Source organism: Salmo trutta, chromosome 15, assembly GCF_901001165.1.
Source record: "Salmo trutta chromosome 15, fSalTru1.1, whole genome shotgun sequence".
Classification (NCBI taxonomy): domain Eukaryota; kingdom Metazoa; phylum Chordata; class Actinopteri; order Salmoniformes; family Salmonidae; genus Salmo; species Salmo trutta.
Genome location: NC_042971.1, coordinates 2708992 through 2727498, shown reverse-complemented (window position 1 = coordinate 2727498; position 18507 = coordinate 2708992). Strand labels below are relative to the sequence as shown.

General features: G+C 41.7%; 1 protein-coding gene across 1 annotated transcript in view; it reads right to left on the bottom strand.

The window, feature by feature from the left end:
- LOC115149648 (tripartite motif-containing protein 16-like) overlaps window positions 1-18507 on the bottom strand; it is a 1197515-nt gene that overhangs the window by 329593 nt on the left and 849415 nt on the right. The gene's annotated exons all lie outside the window — the stretch shown is intronic.

Here is an 18507-nt window from a genome sequence, read left to right as displayed (position 1 = left end):
GAACAAAAATATAAAACGCAACATGTAAAGTGTTGGTCCCATGTTTCATGCGGGATCGTCTGAGGGAGGGGGTGCGGAGGCGTATTTCTGTCTGTAATAAAGCCCTTTTGTGTGGAAAACTCATTCTGTTTGGCTGGGTCTTGTGCCCCAGTGGGTGGGCCTATGGCAGCGCACCTGCCCAGTCGTGAAATCCATAGATTAGGGCCTAATGAATTTATTTAAATTGACTTCTATGAACTGTAACTCAATAAAATATTTGAAATTGTTGCGTTTATATGTTTTGTTGAGTATAGTTAGGAGCTGGGCAATTCCACAGTAACAGAATTACACCAAACTCTGATTTTATTTAAAAATGTATGCAAAACAAAAACCATTGCTGCTTTAAAACCACGTTTGTGTTCATCAGTTCAACAACTGCAGGGTTTGTGCCCCGTTATTAAATATTAGTATTTACTGGTGTTAATCTGACCTTCCGTTTCCTCCTCCTCTTTCACTCTGAACGCGTCTTTCTCTTCTTCTTTCACTGTAACAGCCTCACCCTCTACTTCTGTTTTCACAGTAACATCCGCCTATTCCTTCTCCTCTTTCACGACAATATTCAGCCCCAGAGCTTCTTTCTCCGTCCAGCAGACCTCCTCTTCTTTAACAGGAGGGGAGTAGTTTAGGGAGCTCATGTTCGGGGATGTTAGCTAGCTAGCTATCATTAGCGACTAGGCTAATGCTAACTTAACCAGCCAGCTACTATAGCTGACTAATAAACAATAACGTAATATTAAATTAAATAGGTTAACAAGTAGATACGACAGAAGTGTGTCTAAAACACAGTAACTAATATAGACCGAAAGCGTCTAAATATCTTGAATCTTTCGGCTATGTTGGCTAGCAAGCTACCGAGGTGGTTGACGAGCTGTTTATGAAGAACCGTCCACTAGATTATACGTCACGCTGCAGCATCGCCTGAAAGACGCACATCGCCGTCTGCTGACTGGAGGGAAACGCAGTTGAGGATCAGATTTTATTTTCAGACAAAGAGTATTTTACATGGGTTTAATAATTAAATAATACTATTATATTTAGACATACAAAGACCTGAATGTGTTGATTGATTAGTGAGAATTTTTTTTCATTCAGTCAAATCAAATCTAAATAAGTAACAAGCTACTGTAGGTCTATACTGCTCCTACATGGTGTAACAATACATCATGTAGATGTATATAATGAACAGACTAGGTCTATACTGCTGCTACATGGTGTAACAATACATCATGTAGATGTATATAATGAACAGACTAGGTCTATACTGCTCCTACATGGTGTAACAATACATCATGTAGATGTATATAATGAACAGACTAGGTCTATACTGCTCCTACATGGTGTAACAATACATCATGTAGATGTATAGAATGAACAGACTAGGTCTATACTGCTCCTACATGGTGTAACAATACATCATGTAGATGTATATAATGAACAGACTAGGTCTATACTGCTCCTACATGGTGTAACAATACATCATGTAGATGTATATAATGAACAGACTAGGTCTATACTGCTCCTACATGGTGTAACAATACATCATGTAGATGTATATAATGAACAGACTAGGTCTATACTGCTCCTACATGGTGTAACAATACATAATGTAGATGTATATAATGAACAGACTAGGTCTATACTGATCCTACATGGTGTAACAATACATCATGTAGATGTATATAATGAACAGACTAGGTCTATACTGCTCCTACATGGTGTAACAATACATCATGTAGATGTATATAATGAACAGACTAGGTCTATACTGCTCCTACATGGTGTAACAATACATCATGTAGATGTATATAATAAACAGACTAGGTCTATACTGCTCCTACATGGTGTAACAATACATCATGTAGATGTATATAATGAACAGACTAGGTCTATACTGATCCTACATTGTGTAACAATACATCAATTAGATGTATATAATGAACAGACTAGGTCTATACTGCTGCTACATGGTGTAACAATACATCATGTAGATGAATATAATTTACAGACTAGGTCTATACTGCTACTACATAGTTTAACAATACATCATGTAGATGTATATAATGAACAGACTAGGTCTATACTGCTCCTACATGGTGTAACAATACATCATGTGGATGTATATAATGAACAGACTAGGTCTATACTGCTCCTACATGGTGTAACAATACATCATGTAGATGTATATAATGAACAGACTAGGTCTATACTGCTCCTACATGGTGTAACAATACATCATGTAGATGTATATAATGAACAGACTAGGTCTATATTGATCCTACATTGTGTAACAATACATCATGTAGATGTATATAATGAACAGACTAGGTCTATACTGCTCCTACATGGTGTAACAATACATCATGTAGATGTATATAATGAACAGACTATGTCTATACTGCTCCTACATGGTGTAACAATACATCATGTAGATGTATATAATGAACAGACTAGGTCTATACTGCTCCTACATGGTGTAACAATACATCATGTAGATGTATATAATGAACAGACTAGGTCTATACTGCTCCTACATGGTGTAACAATACATAATGTAGATGTATATAATGAACAGACTAGGTCTATACTGATCCTACATGGTGTAACAATACATCATGTAGATGTATATAATGAACAGACTAGGTCTATACTGCTCCTACATGGTGTAACAATACATCATGTAGATGTATATAATGAACAGACTAGGTCTATACTGCTCCTACATGGTGTAACAATACATCATGTAGATGTATATAATAAACAGACTAGGTCTATACTGCTCCTACATGGTGTAACAATACATCATGTAGATGTATATAATGAACAGACTAGGTCTATACTGATCCTACATTGTGTAACAATACATCAATTAGATGTATATAATGAACAGACTAGGTCTATACTGCTGCTACATGGTGTAACAATACATCATGTAGATGAATATAATTTACAGACTAGGTCTATACTGCTACTACATAGTTTAACAATACATCATGTAGATGTATATAATGAACAGACTAGGTCTATACTGCTCCTACATGGTGTAACAATACATCATGTGGATGTATATAATGAACAGACTAGGTCTATACTGCTCCTACATGGTGTAACAATACATCATGTAGATGTATATAATGAACAGACTAGGTCTATACTGCTCCTACATGGTGTAACAATACATCATGTAGATGTATATAATGAACAGACTAGGTCTATATTGATCCTACATTGTGTAACAATACATCATGTAGATGTATATAATGAACAGACTAGGTCTATACTGCTCCTACATGGTGTAACAATACATCATGTAGATGTATATAATGAACAGACTATGTCTATACTGCTCCTACATGGTGTAACAATACATCATGTAGATGTATATAATGAACAGACTAGATCTATACTACTGCTACATGGTGTAACAATACATCATGTAGATGTATATAATGAACATACTAGGTCTATACTGCTCCTACATGGTGTAACAATACATCATGTAGATGTATATAATGAACAGACTAGGTCTATACTGCTCCTACATGGTGTAACAATACATCATGTAGATGTATATAATGAACAGACTAGGTCTATACTGCTCCTACATGGTGTAACAATACATCATGTAGATGTATATAATGAACAGACTAGGTCTATACTGCTCCTACATGGTGTAACAATACATCATGTAGATGTATATAATGAACAGACTAGGTCTATACTGCTCCTACATGGTGTAACAATACATCATGTAGATGTATATAATGAACAGACTAGGTCTATACTGCTCCTACATGGTGTAACAATACATCATGTAGATGTTTATAATGAACAGACTAGGTCTATACTGCTCCTACATGGTGTAACAACACATCATGTAGATGTATACTACAGTTCAACAGTTTGGGGTCACTTAGAAATGTCCTTGTTTTTGAAAGAAAAGCTTTTTTTTTGTAAACAGTGTGCCAGCCTTCTTGTTCTTTGACAAAGCTTTTGTAAACAGTGTTTTTGAATGCAGCAATTCAACCATGAAGGCCTGATTCACGCAGTCTCCTCTGAACAGTTGATGTTGAGATGTGTCTGTTATTTGAACTCTGTGAAGCATTTATTTGGGCTGCAATCTGAGGTGCAGTTAACTCTAATGAACGTATCTTCTGCAGCAGAGGTAACTCTGGGTCTTCATTTCCTGTGGCAATCCTCATGAGAGCCACCCATACCTTGTCACAACACAACTGATTGGCTCAAATGCATTAAGAAGGAAAGAAATTCCACAAATCAACATTTAACAAGGCACACCTGTTAATTGAAATTAATTCCAGGTGACTACCTCATGAGGCTGGTTGAGAGAATGCCAAGAGTGTGCAATGCTGTCATCAAGGCAAAGGGTGACTGCTTTGAAGAATATTTCAGTTGTTGTTGTTTTTTTTTTACATTTGAAACATTTATAAAAATCTGTTTTCACTTTTCCATTATGGGATATTGTGATGTCATTATGGGGTATTGTGTGATTAATGAGGATTTTTTATTTTTTTTAATACATTTTAGAATAAGGCTGTAACGTATCAAAATGTGGAAAAAGTGAAGGGGTCTGAATACTTGTCGACTGCACTGTAAATATTGGGGCAGTACTTAGTGACATCACTTCCTGAAACAGGAGGTACAAATATATAACATAGGTTCACAATATCAACATTCAAGGTATCAAAATATATGACCAAGCTGGAAGTATAAACACCAGCCCAGCCACAATCCTAGAGGTTCACTGATGATTAACCTCCTCCTTCACATCTGACTCCTGATGATCAACCTCCTCCTTCACATCTGACTCCTGATGATCAACCTCCTCCTTCACATCTGACTCCTGATGATCAACCTCCTCCTTCACATCTGACTCCTGATGATCAACCTCCTCCTTCACATCTGACTCCTGATGATCAACCTCCTCCTTCACATCTGACTCCTGATGATCAACCTCCTCCTTCACATCTGACTCCTGATGATCAACCTCCTCCTTCACATCTGACTCCAATGATCAATCCAGAGCGTCTTCTTTTTTGGGGGGAATCCCGATGGACGACGTAATCCAATAGGCCGTCATCACCACCACCACCCACTAGTTAATTGTCATTCGGGTTATCAATAGGAAGAGCATTAGCAATATGTCCTGTCTGGTAACTTGTCTCGTTCAATGGATTTACATTGGCAGGTGCACAGGGAGAAACTCCATTAAAACACTTTTGGAAGTCTTTAACTATAACAAAGTCTGTTGCCTGTGATGTTGGGACAAATGATAGTCCCTTATTATACAAGAGACAAAATCCCCTAATTCTACAGCACAACGGCAGAGTCATGTCTTCAGTGTAAAACTAACAATGACTCAATAATCCTTCTGGGAATGTTATGACGTCATAAAGTTATGGGCGGAGTTAGAAAGTTGGCTGTCAGAAGTACAGTTATACAACGTAAAATTACTTTTAATCTGTCTGTCTGCATATTTCAAGACATGGCATTTGAGGGTGCAATGAGATACTCGATGGTTGGACGAGACTTTTCTCGTCAATTATCTTAAATTGTCACGTCCTGACCAGCAGAGGGAGTAGTGGTGTAGTATTTTGGTCAGGACGTGGCAGCAGAAGTCTGTATGTGTTGTCTAGTATGTCTGTTTCTGTGTTAGTCTTGTGACTCCTGATCAGGAACAGCTGGGGATCGTTGTTTCTGATTGGGAGTCATATATTTAGGAGTATGTTTGTCACTTGGGTTTGTGGGTGGTTGTGCTAACACTGCTAGTCTTTTGTTTGTACTTAGCCTGTTAGACTGTCGTTAGTAATTATTGTTTTTCCTGTGGATGCTTTGCTCTTATATATTAAAAAGATGAGTATCCACATTCCGTCTGCAGTTTGGTCCATACAACACGGTTTCAACTATTGTGACAGAACCACCCACCACAACAAGACCAAGCAGCGGAAAAAGGAGCAGGACGCTGAATATATGGACTATTCTGAGGAAATAGACTTCGACATGGACACTCGTGAGAAATGGACTTGGGACCAGATTCTGGCCGGAGAGGGCCCGTGGAGAAAGGCTGGTGAGGACCGGGAACGCTACCGGGGTACACGACTGGTGAGGAAGCCGGAGAGGCACCCCCAATAAAAAAATTTGGGGGGCACATGGGTAGTTTGGCTAGGCCAAGGAAGAGCCATAAGCCAGCTACCCGTGATTATGTGGAGGAGCGTATGGAGTGGAGGGCGCCGTGTTTTGCTGAGGTGCGCACTATCTCACCCATACGCACGCACAGTCCGGTGCGCGCCATTCCAGCCCCTCGCAGATGCCGTGCTAGAGTGGGCATCCAGCCTGGTAGGAGGATGCCTGCGCAGCGCATCTGGTCGCCGGTACGCCTCCTAGGACCAGGCTACCCTACTCCCGCTCTATGCACGGCAACCATCAGGCCCCTGCACAGCCCAGTTCGCCCTGTACCAGCACCCCGCTCACGCAGGGCTGCTAGTTCCATCCAGCCAGGACGGGTTGTGCAGGCGGTGCGGTCAAGGCCACCTGTGCGCCTCCATGGCCCCGTCTTTCCGGTTCCCGCCTCTCGTGCTATCCCGGAAGTGAGTACATCCAATATGGCACGACCAGTACCAGCAACCCGGACCAAGCTTCCCATGAGTCGGCCTAGTCCTATTCAGCCTGTTCCCGCTCCTCGCACTAGCCCTAGGGTGCGTGTCTTCAGCCTGGTACCACCTCTACCAGCCCCACGCACCAGGCTTCCAGTGCGTCGGCCCAGCCTCAAGAGCCCGGCACCAGTGTGCAGTCCAGAGTATCCGGCACCAGTGTGCAGTCCAGAGTATCCGGCACCAGTGTGCAGTCCAGAGTATCCGGCAACAGTGTGCAGTCTAGAGTATCCGGCAACAGAGTCTAGTCCGGAACCGAGGGAGACTGCCTGCGACCCGGAACCAGAGGGGTCTGCCTGCGACCCGGAACCAGAGGGGTCTGCCTGCGACCCGGAACCGAGGGGGTCTGCCTGCGACCCGGAACCGAGGGAGCCTGCCTGCGACCCGGAACCGAGGGAGCCTACCTGCGACCCGGAACCGGAGGGGTCTGCCTGCGACCCGGAACCGAGGGAGGCTACCTATGACTCAGAACTGAATGTGACTAACTGTGTTGTAAATGAGTCTGCCTACAGTGTGGAAATGAGGGAACCTGCCCACGAGCCACAACAAATTGAGTCTGTCTACGACCCGGACCCCAATGAGTCTGCCTACAACCTGGAGGGCAGGAGGCCGGAACCAGAGCCACCTCCAGGATAGGTGTTTTGGGGAGGGAGGGTGTAGCACAGTGCCGTCGTTGACGGCAGCCACCCTCCCTTCCCTCCCTTTTTTGTTTAGGGGGTATTAATTTTTGTTGTGGTATTGGGGATTTTTGTGTTTTCTTTTAAGGTGCATTCCGGGGTCTGCACCTTTGGGGGGGGGGTACTGTCACGTCCTGACCAGCAGAGGGAGTAGTGGTGTAGTATTTTGGTCAGGACGTGGCAGAAGAAGTCTGTATGTGTTGTCTAGAATGTCTGTTTCTGTGTTAGTCTTGTGACTCCTGATCAGGAACAGCTGGGGATCGTTGTTCCTGATTGGGAGTCATATATTTAGGAGTATGTTTGTCACTTGGGTTTGTGGGTGGTTGTGCTAACACTGCTAGTCTTTTGTTTGTACGTAGCCTGTTAGACTGTCGTTAGTAATTAGTGTTTTTCCTGTGGATGCTTTGCTCTTATATATTAAAAAGATGAGTATCCACATTCCGTCTGCAGTTTGGTCCATACAACACGGCTTCAACTATTGTGACATAAATTCTATACTTAAAACTGGAAATCAACTAATCCTCCGTCACAGTGGAAAGGTCAAATGCTTTATTATTTAAAAATGTAAAGTACTGGGCGATAGAGAGAAATAAAAAGGTTCAGTTTGAGGCCATGTGGTGGAGATGGAGGTGTGTTCTAGTGTGTCTGGGCAGGTGTGATGTAGTTAATGGAGATGGAGGTGTGTTCTAGTGGACAGGTGTGATGTAGTTAATGGAGGCGTGTTCTAGTGGGTCTGGGCAGGTGTGATGTAGTTAATGGAGATGGAGGTGTGTTCTAGTGGACAGGTGTGATGTAGTTAATGGAGGCGTGTTATAGTGGGTCTGGGCAGGTGTGATGTAGTTAATGGAGATGGAGGTGTGTTCTAGTGGACAGGTGTGATGTAGTTAATGGAGATGGAGGTGTGTTCTAGTTGGTCTGGGCAGGTGTGATGTAGTTAATGTTTGTATGATGTTGTTGTGTGTATGTTTTGTATTGTTTATAAAATATCAAATAAAGTCCCAATGCAAAGTTAACCTCCCTGTTCTATTTTTGGTTTTATTACATTAAACCAATCAGAATTCAGAAGAATGCCAAAGTCAGGTGTGATGTAATATGGAAGACCGGTCTATTCCCTGTGATGTAAACAACAACAGAAAGAACTTCAAATGTAGAACTTCAAATTAAACCAATCGTTTCCACTCATGACTTGAGTGACTAAAGTTAACCAACGTTTTGGAAAAACATAACGCCATCTAATCAATGAATGTTAGCTATATGCAGTTATCTTAGCCAGCCAGTTAACATTAGCTATTTAGCCAACTAGCTATTAGCCTCATAAATTACCTGCATTGATGAGACACACAGTGTGGATGAATGATCAATAGTGACAGGATTTAAATAGCACTCCTATAGAAGATTTGTGAGGATGAATGATCAGGATATAAATAGCACTCCTATAGAAGATGCAGTGTGGATGAATGATCAGGATATAAATAGCACTCCTATAGAAGATGCAGTGAGGATGAATGATCAGGATATAAATAGCACTCCTATAGAAGATGCAGTGAGGATGAATGATCAGGATATAAATAGCACTCCTATAGAAGATGCAGTGTGGATGAATGATCAGGATATAAATAGCACTCCTATAGAAGATGCAGTGTGGATGAATGATCAGGATATAAATAGCACTCCTATAGAAGATGCAGTGTGGATGAATGATCAGGATATAAATAGCACTCCTATAGAAGATGCAGTGTGGATGAATGATCAGGATATAAATAGCACTCCTATAGAAGATGCAGTGTGGATGAATGATCAGGATATAAATAGCACTCCTATAGAAGATGCAGTGTGGATGAATGATCAGGATATAAATAGCACTCCTATAGAAGATGCAGTGTGGATGAATGATCAGGTTATAATTAGCACTCCTATAGAAGATGCAGTGTGGATGAATGATCAGGATATAAATAGCACTCCTATAGAAGATGCAGTGTGGATGAATGATCAGGATATAAATAGCACTCCTATAGAAGATGCAGTGTGGATGAATGATCAGGATATAAATAGCACTCATATAGAAGATGCAGTGTGGATGAATGATCAGGATATAAATAGCACTCCTATAGAAGATGCAGTGTGGATGAATGATCAGGATATAAATAGCACTCCTATAGAAGATGCAGTGGGGATGAATGATCAGGATATAAATAGCACTCCTAAAGAAGATGCAGTGGGGATGAATGATCAGGATATAAATAGCACTCCTATAGAAGATGCAGTGTGGATGAATGATCAGGATATAAATAGCACTCCTATAGAAGATGCAGTGTGGATGAATGATCAGGATATAAATAGCACTCCTATAGAAGATGCAGTGTGGATGAATGATCAGGATATAAATAGCACTCCTATAGAAGATGCAGTGTGGATGAATGATCAGGATATAAATAGCACTCCTATAGAAGATGCAGTGTGGATGAATGATCAGGATATAAATAGCACTCCTATAGAAGATGCAGTGTGGATGAATGATCAGGATATAAATAGTACTCCTATAGAAGATGCAGTGTGGATGAATGATCAGGATATAAATAGCACTCCTATAGAAGATGCAGTGTGGATGAATGATCAGGATATAAATAGCACTCCTATAGAAAATGCAGTGAGGATGAATGATCAGGATATAAATAGCACTCCTATAGAAGATGCAGTGTGGATGAATGATCAGGATATAAATAGCTCTCCTATAGAAGATGCATTTTCCAGTTTGCTACCAACTTGAAAGAGTGAACTTTAGTATAAAACCCACATGGAAAACTGAGATTCGGCAAATAACATATAAAGAGAGGCCAAACCAACAACAGAAGTTACTAAAACATAAATTGCTAATTTATGATGTAAAAGGTGGATTTGATGATCTAATGTCAACTTTATACATTTCTATCCCAGGACCACTCAATTTCCAAATTCTCCATAAATCTGCTGTGGATTACCCAGAATCCCACACCTTTATCACTGAATGTAATGTAAACACACGAGCAGCAGTCTAAGGCCCTACATCTCAGTGCTAGAGGCGTCACTACAGAGCCTGGTTCAAAACTAGGCTGTATCATAACAGGCCGGGATTGGGAGTCCCATAGGGCAACGCACAGTAGCCCAGCATCGTCTGGGTTAGGGTTTGGCCGTCATTGTAAATAAGAATTTGTCCTTAGCTGGCTTGCCTGTTTTGTCACGGTTGTCTAGGACCAGTGGAGATGTGGAATCAGGAGCAGGAGACAGAGGGCCGGAGCAACTGTGTTTTAATAATAATAGAAAAATGCAATAGCCGTAGGGCACAGGGCGCGTGGCGAAGTCCGCCAGGGGAAAACACCCAAAATAAGCGCACTGAAAAAAAACAGCGCAGCCCGGCAATATAATGTATACTAACAGGATACAATGAGTAACAATAAACAATCCCGCACGAGAACCCCAACTGAAAATACACTGGCATACAAACTCGGTAGCATAGAGTTGATAATACATATGACGTTGGGAAATAGTGCATTGTGGGTAGTTTAGAAGATTTCCCGAAATAAGTTAATACATTTGTAATAATGCAAAAACATAACTGTTTGTACTTATAGGTAACCAGATTGTGACTACAACTAAGTTACTAAGTCTTTAACCACACTGTGTTGTTACACTGGTGAGTAAAAACGAATGCTTCCTACCCTTTAACTTGTTGTCTGACAATAAAATAATCATTTTACTCAACTGCGTTACCCACTCCAGTCAGCAGATGGCGGTGTGGGAATTTAAGGTAATGCTGTTGGTGTGACGTATAATGTAGTGGACGGAACTCTTCTTTCAACAGCAACAATAGTTAGTCAGACACCACGGTAGCTTGCTAGACAAAATAGCCGAACAATAAAGCTCTTTAGACGCTTTAGTGTATATTAGCCACTGTGTTTTAAACCCACTTCTGTCGTCTAGTTAGTTATCCGATTTAATTTCATATTTACGGTGTTGTTGTTATTAGTCAGCTAGCGGGCTGGTTAAGTTAGCATTAGCCTAGCTAGCTAACATTCCCGACCATGAGTTCACTGAGCTACTCTCCTCCTGCTAAAGAAGAGGAGGACATCACAGTAAAACAAGGAGTAGAGGGTGAGGCCGTTACTGTGAAAGAAGAAAAAGACGCGTTCAGAGTGAAAGAGGAGGAGGATGTTACAGTAAAACAAGAAGTAGAGGGTGAGGCCGTTACTGTGAAAGAAGAAAAATACGCGTTCAGAGTGAAAGAGGAGGAGGATGTTACAGTAAAAGATGAGGAGGAGATCACTGTTACATCGATAAAGGAGGAAACTGGACATCTGGGCCCTGTTTCCCAAACGCATCTTAAGGCATCCAATGGTTCTAACGGTGAACTTAGCAATAAGATGGTTTTGAGAAACCGTTCCCTGATTAACACTAGTAAGTACTGTCTTAAATACAGAGGCACAAACTTTGCAGTTGTTGAACTGATGTTTGGTGTTAAAGGGGAAATCTGCAATTGTTACATCCATATTGTGACTTTTATATTAGTTATTTATAGCCATTGATTGTTGAAGAATATAACACATGCCCCATGAGCTTAGTTCAACTGTTGTTCCCCATCAGAAGCACAAATAAGCTTTTTTTACTCCAATGTTTAGAAACAATGTAAACCAACACTGTATCGCCTCAACATGGTTAAAACTATAATGTTGATATCATGGATTGTCAGTCCTTGCATCCATAGGTCTGTCTATGCATTTGAAAGTAGTTACATTTCTCCAACCCCATCATCTTATTACCAAAACAGTGTTTGAACTGCAGATTTGGTTGATTGATTGCTGTGTGGGTTTTTTAAACAGCAACAAAATGGCTGCTCAGAGACTTGGTTTGGTAAACAGCTGAGGGATGGGGGATGGAGAAATGTAATCACTCTCAAATTCATAGAGAAAGCTATTGTAGCAACCTTCAGGCTATCCCCTGAATTCACTACACTATGAATACAAAGACTGGCCATCCATTATGTCATAATGATAGTTTAACCAGGTTTCTAGGCTATATAGTATATTCTAGAATTCATCCATGATGTCATAATGATAGTTTAACCAGGTTTCTAGGCTATATAGTATATTCTAGAATTCATCCATGATGTCATAATGATGGTTTAACCAGGTTTCTAGGCTATATAGTATATTCTAGAATTCGTCCATGATGTCATAATGATGGTTTAACCAGGTTTCTAGGCTATATAGTATATTCTAGAATTCATCCATGATGTCATAATGATAGTTTAACCAGGTTTCTAGGATATATAGTATATTGTAGAATTCATCCATGATGTCATAATGATAGTTTAACCAGGTTTCTAGGCTATATAGTATATTCTAGAATTCATCCATGATGTCATAATGATAGTTTAACCAGGTTTCTAGGATATATAGTATATTCTAGAATTGCCAGTGAAGATTTCCTGTTGGAGCAAATTATTAGAGCTGTTGATAAGTCATTGTATAATATTCAGCCAATTTTTTTTTTCATGCCATTACATTAAAGGCAAGACATACCTAGATTAAATTACATTAATGAATTGGTTTGAAACCTTTGTTTTAAAACCTTCTCAAAGTTGGTTCCTTGATAGATTTGTAAAAAACGGTTTGTCATGAAACACTATTTTTTAAATGTATTTAAATGTAACCTTTATTTAATTCATATTAAAATCTAATAATAATATATATAATATTAATATTTAACTAGGGAAGTCAGTTAAGAACAAATTCTTATTTACAATGATTGCCTACCCTGGATGACGCTGGGCCAATTGTGCGCCGCCCTATGGGACTCCCAATCACGGCCGGTTGTGATACAGCCTGGATTTGAACCCACGGGAGCCGTAGGAAGTGTCACGTTATGCCAGAGATCCCCTGTATTTGTTAGAGATGATCAAGGAGGGCAAGAAATGGTCAGAGAGGGCACTTCCTGTATGCAATCTTCTCAGGTTTTGGCCTGCCATATGAGTTCTGTTATACTCACAGACACCATTCAAACAGTTTTAGAAACTTTAGGGTGTTTTCTATCCAAATCAAACAATTATATGCATATTCTAGTTTCTGGGCAGGAGTAATAACCAGATTAAATCGGGTACGTTTTTTTTATCCGGCCGTGAAAATACTGCACCCTACCCTAAATAGGTTACGGGATAAATCCGAGCCTCACGGTCATCACCTGTAGAAGGCGGGGCTTCCAGCATGGCGTGGATTTAATAGTATGTTGTACCTAGTTTTCCTCCTTCAGGGAACAGTAGTTATTGTCATAACGTTACGCTTGTCATATGATGAACTTCAACTTAAATACGGGATCTTGCTGTCTGACAGTTTTTTTGTATTCTGAAATGCACTCGAACTATGTATCATTTAGTGGCTCCTTATGTTACGCTGGGAAAACAGTTTTCGTGGGCACAGAAATACAAAATAATTTCAGAGTTTGCTAAATCCAATGGTTTTTAACTGAGAGTCATCTTGTAATCCAAGATGGCGTAGCAGTAAGATGTGTTTGTTGTAAATGTTATGATTTTTTCATCTTTTTGTATATATTGCAATATATTTCACTCTTTTTCCATGTTTAAATTAAATATACCTTCCGGCAACACGCCTCACCCAATGTGATACGGATCTGCTATTTTTTAGACCTTATAGCTAGAACCTCCATCAGCAGCTAGCCATCAGCAGTTAACCAGCTAATTAGCTACTAGCTATTTAGTCATTGTTAGCCACTGCGAGCGGCCTTTACCTTTTTAGCTCAGACACCAGCCGCTTTTAACCTGGATAATACCTGCCAGTCTGCACAGCGCGATATCAATCCTGAGCATATCGGACTGTTTTTCTCCATTACATCACCGTATTCCTGCTGTAAGCTCTGGACCATTACACCAGATAATCGCAGCTTGATAGCTGCTACCGATTGGCCCAGCCCCGAAGCTAGCCTTGAGCCAGGCCCATCTCCCGGCCTGCTCAGTGGACCCTATGATCACTTGGCTACACAGCTGATGCCTCCCGGACTCTTCACTAAGACGACTAGAAGTCACTACATCACCGGATTCCTGCCGTAAATTCTGGACCTTTGCACCGGATTGGCTATAGTGGCTAATTCCCTTGTCCCGAAGCTAGCACCAGTTATCTTCGAGCCAGGTGCATCTCCCGGCTACCAAACAAAATTATTCCAGCTACAATACCTCTTGCCAATTGGCCTTGACCCTTTGACGACACGGAGCACCGCCGATCCATCACGACTGGTCTGCCGATGCAATTCCGTTCGATGTGCCCTCAACCGGCCTTTGCCAGACGTCGGTGATGCCCTTGTCCCGAAGCTAGCACCAGTTAGCCTCGAGCCAGGCGCATCTCCCGGCTAGCGTAGTAACGACTACCTAACGGCTTCACTGTTTCATATATTGGTGTTCACTGGACCCTATGATCACTTGGCTACATAGCTGATGCCTGCTGGACTGTTAATTAATCACGGTACTCCATTTTGTTCATTTTGTTTCTGTCGGCCCCAGCCACGAACTCAGGCCCGGTGTGTAGTTAACCGACCCTCTCTGCCCATTCATCGCCATTTTACCTGTTGTTGTTGTCTTAGCTGATTAACCGTTGTCTTACCCGTTGTCTTAGCTAGCTCTCCCAATCAACACCTGTGAATGCTTTATGCCTCGCTTTATGTCTCTCTAATGTCAATATGCCTTGTATACTGTTGTTTAGGGTAGTTATCATTGTTTTATTTTACTGCGGAGCCTCCAGTCCCACTCACAATGCCTCAGATAACTATTTTGTCCCACCTCCCACACATGCGGTGACCTCACCTGGCATAACTGGTGCCTCCAGAGATGCAACCTCTCTTATCGTCACTCAACGCCTAGGTTTACCTCCACTGTACCCACACCCTACCATACCCCTGTCTGTACATTATGCCTTGAATCTTTCCTACCACGCCCAGAAATCTGCTCTTTTTATTCTCTGTTCCCAACGCACTGGACAACCAGTTCTGATAGCCTTTAGCCGTACCCTCATCCTACTCCTCTGTTCCTCGGGTGATGTAAAGGTTAACCCAGGCCCTGTGTGTCCCCAGGTGCTCTCATTTGTTGACTTCTGTAACCGTAAAAGCCTTGGTTTCATGCATGTTAACATCAGAAGTCTCCTCCCTAAGTTTGTTTTACTCACTGCTTTCGCAACCTTGATGTCCTTGCCGTGTCTAAATCCTGGATTTGGAAGGCCACCAAAAATTCTGAAATATCCATCCCGAACGACAACATTTTCCGTCAAGATAGAACTGCCAAAGGGGGAGGAGTTGCAATCTACTGCAGAGTTGGCCCGCATAGTTCTGTCATACTTTCCAGGTCTATGCCCAAACAGTTCGAGCTTCTAATTAAAAAAAATATATATCTCCAGAAATGTCTCTCACTGTTGCCGCCTGTTAGACCCCCCTCAGTGCCCAGCTGTGCCCATGACACCATATGTGAATCGATTGCCCCCCCATCTATCTTTAGAGTTCGTTCTGTTAGGTGACCTAAACTGGGATATGCTTAACACCCCGGCCATCCTACAATCCAAGCTAGATGCCCTCAATCTCACACAAATTATCAAGGAACCCACCAGGTACAACCCTAAATCTGTAAACATGGGCACCCTCATAGATATTATCCTGACCAACTTGCCCTCCAAATACACCTCTGCTGTTTTCAATCAGGATCTCAGCGATCACTGCCACATTGTCTGCATCCGTTATGGGTCCACGGTCAAACGACCAACCCTCATCACTGTCAAACGCTCCCTAAAACACTTCTGCGAGCAGGCCTTTCTAATCGACCTGGCCCGGGTATCCTGGAAGGATATCGACTTCATCCCGTCAGTAGAGGATGCCTGGTTGTTCTTTAAAAGTGATTTCCTCACCACCTTAAATAAGCATGTCCCTTTCAAAAAATGTAGAACTAAGAACAGATATAGCCCTTGGTATACTCCAGACCTGACTGCCCTCGACCAGCACAAAAACATCAAGTGTGTACTGCACTAGCATCGAATAGTCCCCGCGATATGCAACTTTTCAGAGAAGTCAGGAACCAATACACACAGTCAGTTAGGAAAGCAAAGGCTAGCCTTTTCAAACAGAAATTTGCATCCTGTAGCTCTAACTCCAAAAGGTTTTGGGACACTGTAAAGTCCATGGAGAATAGCACCTCCTCCCAGCTGCCCACTGCATTGAGGCTAGGAAACACTGTCACCACCGATAAATCCACGATAATCGAGATTTTCAATAAGCATTTCTCTACGGCTGGCCATGCTTTCCTCCTGGCTACCTCAACCCCGGCCAACAGCTCCGCACCCCCCGCAGCTACTTGCCCAAGCCTCCCCCGCTTCTCCTTCACCCAAGTCCAGATAGCTGATGTTCTGAAAGAGCTGCAAAACCTGGACCCGTACAAATCAGTTGGGCTAGACAATCTGGACCCTCTTTCTAAAATTATCTGCTGCCATTTTTGCAACCCCTATTACCAGTCTGTTCAACCTCTCTTTCGTATAAAGATTGGAAAGCTTCCACAGTCATCCCCCTCTTCAAAGGGGGTGACACTCTTGAACCAAACTGTTCCAGACCTATATCCATCCTGTCCTTCCTTTCTAAAGATTTCAAAAGCCAAGTTAACAAACAGACCACTGACCATTTCGAATCCCACCATTTTCGCTGTGCAATCCAGGTTCCGAGCTGGTCACGGGTGCACCTCATCCACGCTCAAGGTACTAAACAATATCATAACCGCCATCGATAAAAGACTGTACTGTGCAGCCTTCTTCATCGACCTGGCCTGTTGTCCAGACCTCTGGCAGTCTCTTTGGGGGTACCACAGGGTTCAATTCTCGGGCCGACTCTTTTCTCTGTATATATCAACGATGTCGCTCTTGCTGCAGGTGATTCCTTGATTCATCTCTACGCAGATGACACCATTATGTATACATCTGGCCCTTCTTTGGACACTGTGTTAACAAACCTCCAAATGAGCTTCAATGCCATACAACACTACTTCTGTAGCCTCCAACTGCTCTTAACTCAGCTCACTGGTCACCATAGCAACACCCACCCATAGCACGCGCTCCAGCAGGTATATCTCACTGGTCATCCCCAAAGCCAACACCTCTTTGGCCACCTTTCCTTCCAGTTCTCTGCTGCCAATGACTGGAACGAATTGCAAAAATCGCTGAAGTTGGAGACTTATATCTCCCTCACTAACTTTAAGCATCAGCTATCTGAGCAGCTTACCGCTCGATGCAGCTGTACACAGCCCATCTGTAAATAGCCCATCCAACTACCTACCTCATCCCCATTTTTTTATTTTATTTTTTGCTCTTTTGCACACCAGTATTTCTACTTGCACATCATCATCTGCACATCCATCACTCCAGTGTTAATTTCCAAATTTGTAATTACTTCGCTACTATGGCCTATTTATTGCTGTGCCTCCTTACTCCATTTGCACACAATGTATATAGATTTATCTATTGTGTTATTGACTGTACATTTGTTTATCCCACGTGTTGTTTTTTGTCGCACTGCTTTGCTTTATCTTGGCCAGGTCGCAGTTGTAAATGAGAACTTGTTCTCAACTGGCCTACCTGGTTAAATAAAGGTGAAAAACTAAATTTAATTAAAAATACATTTAAAAAATCATGACTTTTTTAACAACACACAAATGGATACTGTCATTAACACGGTTCTTAATACTGTAGCAAACATTATATTAAGCAGGACATTCAAGCGAGCCTTACAATTATAATCCAAAGTAGTGTGAAATGCACTCATAATCTTCCCCGTGGCTCAGTTGGTAGAGCATGGTGTGTGCAACGCCAGGGTTGTGGGTTCGATTCCCACGGGGGGCCAGTACAAAAAATAAAAATAATAATTTTAAAAAATGCATGAAATGAAATGTATGCATTCACTACTGTAAGTCGCTCTGGATAAGAGCGTCTGCTAAATGTCTAAAATGTAAATGTAATCTTCCTGGAAATGGAGGTTACTTCCCTGACTTTTCCCCCATTCACATCAGAATACATTGTGAAAAACTAAAGACTTTGCTCACCATTTTTGCTCTAATCAGATAT